Source organism: Ranitomeya variabilis, chromosome 4 (assembly GCF_051348905.1).
Source record: "Ranitomeya variabilis isolate aRanVar5 chromosome 4, aRanVar5.hap1, whole genome shotgun sequence".
Lineage (NCBI taxonomy): Eukaryota > Metazoa > Chordata > Amphibia > Anura > Dendrobatidae > Ranitomeya > Ranitomeya variabilis.
In genome coordinates, this window is record NC_135235.1 from 411,799,107 (window position 1) to 411,805,119 (window position 6,013).

Genomic DNA, 6,013 nt, shown 5'->3' on the forward strand with positions numbered 1-6,013 from the left:
ATAATGTTGACAATTATATGATTGAATACAAGGTGGCAACAAGCAGCTGGAAGAGATATAATATGCACAGATCAAAAGGTTTGTAATAACGTATTGTGGTAGATTAGCTCACTTGGCGGCATATAGAGGTAGACACATGAACTGGTTTATTGCAATCCTCATAAACCACGTCACCAGAAAACGCAAATGCAGCCATTGTCCTTCATAAGGTAAAACAAAAAGTAACAAGTCCAGATAATAGGACTGGTTAGAGTCCAGCTTCTTAGTCCTTTTAGCAAAATCAACCAAGAGCCACTAAAGGAAACTGACCATGAAGTCCCATATATTATGATGAAATTTAATTAAACGGGTGCAATAACAGAAAAAGCATCAATGATAGTAATAAAGTAAAATTACATACAAACAAAGGCCGCACACCCAGAAGAATAAAAGACCAGTGGAACTGGGTAAAAGGTGCCAAGTTAATATACACAACCAGTTGTGTGGTAAAAAAAGAGTAAGAACCAATACAGCCCAATCTAAATAAACAAAGTATACAATTAAATAAATAAATTAATGTGCTAATACAAAAAGGAACTGGACTGCTGTTAATGTGAATGCATGGTAAATAGTGATGAGCGAGTATACTCATTGCTCGGGTGGTCTCTGAGTATTTGTTAGTGTTCAGAGATTTAGTTTTCATCGCCGCAGCTGAATAATTTACAGCTACTAGCCAGCCTGAGTACATGTGGGGGTTGCCTGGTTGCTAGGGAATCCTCACATGTAATCAAGCTGTCTAGTAGCTGTAAATCATTTAGCTGCGGCAATGAAAACTAAATCTCCGAGCAGTCATAAATAGTCAGAGACCACCCGAGTGTGTTCGGGAAAACCCAAACAACGAGTATACTTGCTCATCACTAATGGTAAACACAAACACGTGTATCATAAATTTCACAACACAGGCTGTGAATATGCGTAAACCATGTAATCCTGAAACGAATGTAGCACAGAGCGGAGTGCATATAGATGCAGACAAAGGTAATAAAAACAATGCACGAGTGAATCACAAGTGAAAGGTAACTTACTGAGGCAATAAGGATCCCTGGCTCCCTGGATGGTGTACATTTCTGCACGCTGCCTTACTATCATTGATGCTTTTTCTGTTATTGTACCTGTTTAAATAAATTAAATGTTTTCACCATAATATACGGGACTTCATGGTCGGTTTCCTTTTGCGGCTCTTGGTTGTTTTTTCTATTGTATATTCCGACTGTCCATATATCACTATTCTGGTCCAGCTTTTTTGGTTGCAGGGATATTACTTCTTATTTATTTAACTTTTTGCCATTATATAATTAACCATATAGATTACCCTGCCATTTCTAAGTATCTCCATTTTTATTTTAGTCCTTTTAGCAAAGACACTCAATCCAGCATATCTGCAACCTCCACACACACAACTCTGGAGTTCACAACTCAAGGCACACCCACCACTGAATGATTCAGGAGGCTGATTATTTACCTTCTAAACCCCATTCCGGGGAGGAGAAATGCTGACTGGCCTCCCATCTGCTCTTCAGCTGTTCACTTAAAAATCTAGCCCTTAAAATAGCCAATTAACCCCCAGCACTTAGTGTGCTGGAGCAAGTTCCCTAAGTTCATATAACTAAAGATAACAACCCCAGTGATACGTATCTCCCACCCAGTAGTTTACCAGTGACTTTGTCACAGTATATGTATGAAAATGTATTTACAAACATTTAATGAATATATGTCACATATAAGTTGATTAAACTAACAACATGATTAGTAGAGTCATATATGTAGCCATATGCTCAGGTCCTATATGATGTAAAAAGTTCATCGGCTGACAATAAGCACACTAACCTGAGGTCATCTCCTGCTGGGATGGTGCCACGACCGTGAATGAGGGACTGTCTCTTGTTTTTATTTATTTAATTTTCTCTTTTTATGCCTTTCAGGCTGCCATTTATTGACTACATCATAGTCCTTGGACTGCATTGGACCAGCATGGTGTTTTTTTATGAATAAATTCTTGAACCAGGAAATCGGGAAGTGTTTTATAAAATATTTCATTTTTTAATTTTCCTTTTAACTTACTGGGTTAGTAATGGGGTTGTCCGATAGACACCTCTCCATCACTAATCCCTGAGCTTGATGCCAGCTGTCTTTACACAGCTGATATCAACCCCCAAAAAATTACTTAGATTGCGACCTCAGGATGGCAATCGTGAAGAACCGGGCAAGCTAATGTGATGTGCCAATTCTGAGTTGATTGTGGGCTGGTATTTTTAGGCTGAGAAAAGCCAAATAACCAGGGACCTTCCCAGTCTGATAATTTCAGTCCCCAGTTGTCTGCTTTACCTTGACTGGTTATCAAAAATGGTGGGCCACGTCATTTTTAAAAAAAACTATTTAATGATTTCGTTCCCAGCAACGAAATGGGAGTCAAAGATGCATCCGGGCATCTTCCCATGCTCTTCCCATTCCATTTGAGCTCTGGTTTCATCCATTTCAGCTATTGTGCTGCAACCCCAAGCCCTCCTATAAGGGTCTCCTGGAAAAATGCTTGACTTCCATTCTAATCATTATTTGATTTGAGTGCATCCAAGTGTCCGATCTGTTCTATTCAATTACCGAGCACTCGAGCATTTAAGTGCTCATTCATCACTAGCAAGAAATTGTAGTGATAATGCTAGTTCTGCATTATCAGTGCATTTTCCAGATTTGGAAGTGTAAAAGGACCTTTTGTGACATCATGGTCATGAGACCACAGGTCCTTCATCCTGCAGGAGTATGGAACTGAAGAGGACGAGAGAGCCTGATACATCAACTACAGTGTGAGTGTGTGTGCGTGCGTGCGTACAGCTGACTAAGGATTGGCATTAAGCTTGGGGTCATTCCACCCTGCTATGCCTTAATTGTTCTTGCTTTATGATCATTTATTTGAACCATTAATCCAGAGGTGGAGAACCTACGGCCCATGGTGTCCTTTTCTGCAGCCCCTTGTAGATTCCCTGGTACCGCAGTGCTCGGGCCAGCAGCTGCATTTTAATGGCCACAGGCCGTTTAATTGCTTCTGCGACTGCAAGAACACACTTGCAGCTTTCAGTACAGAATGCTGCAGCCCATGCACTGAAAACACTGACGTACCTTGGAGTGCTCCATGCTCCAGCCCATCTTGTGATGTCTATGTAGCGCCCCCACCGCCGCAGGGCCGAGGGGTACCCGGTACCGGGCCTCTGAGTCTCTGCTCTGGGGTTGTCACGGCGGCTAGGCCCCGGTCCGTGACCCTGCCGTGGGGCGCACAGTGAATGATGGGTGTGGATGTGCGGTGCAGTAAATAACGAGGACACCAGGTTGCAGTCTCCTTACCTCTTTACTGAAGATCTCTGAGTCCACAGTCCAGAATACGGTTCACCAGGCTGCGCAAGTCCGGCCGGTCCAATGGCACCTCCAGAGTTCTCCTCGCAGGTGGAAATCGGTGCCTTCCTTCTAGCGCTATGTGTTGTGGTCCTCCCCTGCTGTGCTTACGGAAAGTCCCCACAACCGTTGTGTCTGTTTCTTAAGTTCCCTCACAACTCGATTAAATGATGTTCTTCTAATCCTCCGTCCCTCCCTGTTGTTCTGGTTGGGACGGCACCCGTTTGACGGGTAGGCTCGGAGCTCTTCCGGGACCCTAGAGTCGCCCCTCTCCACAAGGTGCCCCCCAAGACTTCATAGGTGATTTGTGTGAGACAGCCCGCCTTAGACTGACTGTCCTGCCGCTGTTTAGAGTATTGCTTGAAGCTGAATGTTATAATACTCCCTCGGCGTTCCGGCCACCGGTAGTGCGCCTCAGTAGGGTGTTGCTCCGGTCTTACAGCACGACCCCTACTGGTATTCTCCTTTTGCTTGATCTCGTTTCTCACTCAGCACAATCTATCTCACTTCTAGTCCTTTCTCGGGCACCGCCGCTTCCCGGAGCAGGCACGGTCCCTTTACGTTCTTTCAAATGCCAAGCCTCTGTCAGGATCCCACCCCTGACAGAGACCCTACTGTATCTTCCCCCACAACACCCTCTGCCACAAGGTGTTGCCTGGTTCCAACCCAGTCAGCTTTCTGATCTAACTTCCTGCCTGACCCCCAGTTTACCCACTATGGTGGGGAGTGGCCTAATGAATAGCACCCTTAGCTCCCCCCGGAGGCCCAGCTGTGAAATGTATTGGTGTCTGTGATACCTGATCAGATGAACTCCTTCAGTGCCATCGGACGCACCATAGCTCCCCATAGTGGCGGAGCCACAGTACTGCAATGACCAGGACTCTGGGGCGCTGCACTCCCCCCTGGTTAAACACAGTACTCCGGGACTGGGAAGAAAACAACAATACAAGTTAGCAAAAAGACATACAGTTTCGTTGAGTGTAATAACAATAAGTATACTTGAACAGGCTTCCCTTTATGGGAGGTGAGGACACTTGAACGTTACAAACATGGTTAAATAACATAGCAACATGCTATAAATAACTCTTCTTACCCAACCGGATATTCTACTAAGTGCAAAATTGTTGAACAATAATTTAACATTGCCTTTAAGGACATACACTCTAAATCCACTAAAGACCTTCCTATAATCACATTATAAGGTAATTTAACTTTCTCATTCTCCTTCTTTGAATCTGCAGGACCGCCTGTCCTATCGGCACCAGACCTACTGCCTCTCCTTTCAGTTACAGGACCGCCCCGTTCAGCCAGGGCCTACTGCCTTTTCAACTACTATACACAGTATAGAACATAACATTACTTTCAGTTTAAGAGCACTAAGTCATCTCTACATGACTCCTATGAGGACTCAGGGTTTACCTTCTATCCTAACTATCTATCAGCATTATCAAAACATTTTCTATTGAACATTAAACCTTCTCATTTTCTTTCTTCCTTTCATGCATGCTGGACACCACGTCTATCCCTACGGGTCCACTGCATCCTTCTTCTATCTTTCACCTTTTACTTCTCAGAGCACATCATCAGTATTTCTTCACATTTAACTAATTAAATACATATAACTTTCTTATGTAAACATTATCATCACGTTCTTTGGTCAAGACATTATTGCTTCCGGTCTTAAAGCAATATCACGGTTTAAGCGCAACAAATGAACATCCCCTTTAAGAGGGGACCAAGTCTCTATGAGGTAGCACGCCTTCTCAGGCTACCAGTCCATACTCAGCAAAGGTTCCAGTGTGGTATCTTCACAAAGAGTCCTTCTTTAAGTAAAACCAGTAGGGAGCGCCTTTAATAAGGTGCAAACTATGTGCAGGAAGTTCGGATCATGCACTGTTCATGATTTCAGCAGTTCTAGAAACTTGTGCAAAACTTTAGAAAAACAAACAAAAGCAAACAATAGGGATCCCGGGTCAACAAAAGGATCCCTTTAAAAGTTTACCCTGGACGGGTCTACCAGAACACAGGAAAACAGCAACTATTTACAGATTCATGGTTTCGAGGTTTATTCTTCCAAGTCTGGGGGCGGCTTCCGCGAGTACCGGTCTCCCCCCGCCACCACATAGAGGGCGTCCGCACCCTGGATAGGGGTCTGGGTACTCACAGTTCTCCTTGGAGTGATGGCCCGCAGGCATTTGGCGCACAGGGAGATCGGGGCAATAACCGCCGGCCTTGGTGAATCATCAGAGGATGGTACTGTCACTTCCGGCTTGTATTTGCGCACATGCAGGGCATACCACCCCTTATTCCCCCAGTGGCGGGTGTACCAAACCCGGTCTCCTGGGTAAAGATCCCGGCCTGGGTGTCCCTCAATGAGGTGCGCCTCTACATCCCGCCGGTTTACAAACACTTCCAAGGCAAGACCGGGCCCCTTAATGAAGCCCCAACCTCCCTGCAGCCGGAAGGTGTTGATCACGCCATAGCGCTGCGGGCCCCAGTTCTCCTCAGCAACTTGCCTGACTTGGGCTTTATTCTGAAGGTCCTTCTCTCGCTCAGCCTGACGCCGGAGCTCCTTCTTGCGGGCCCACTC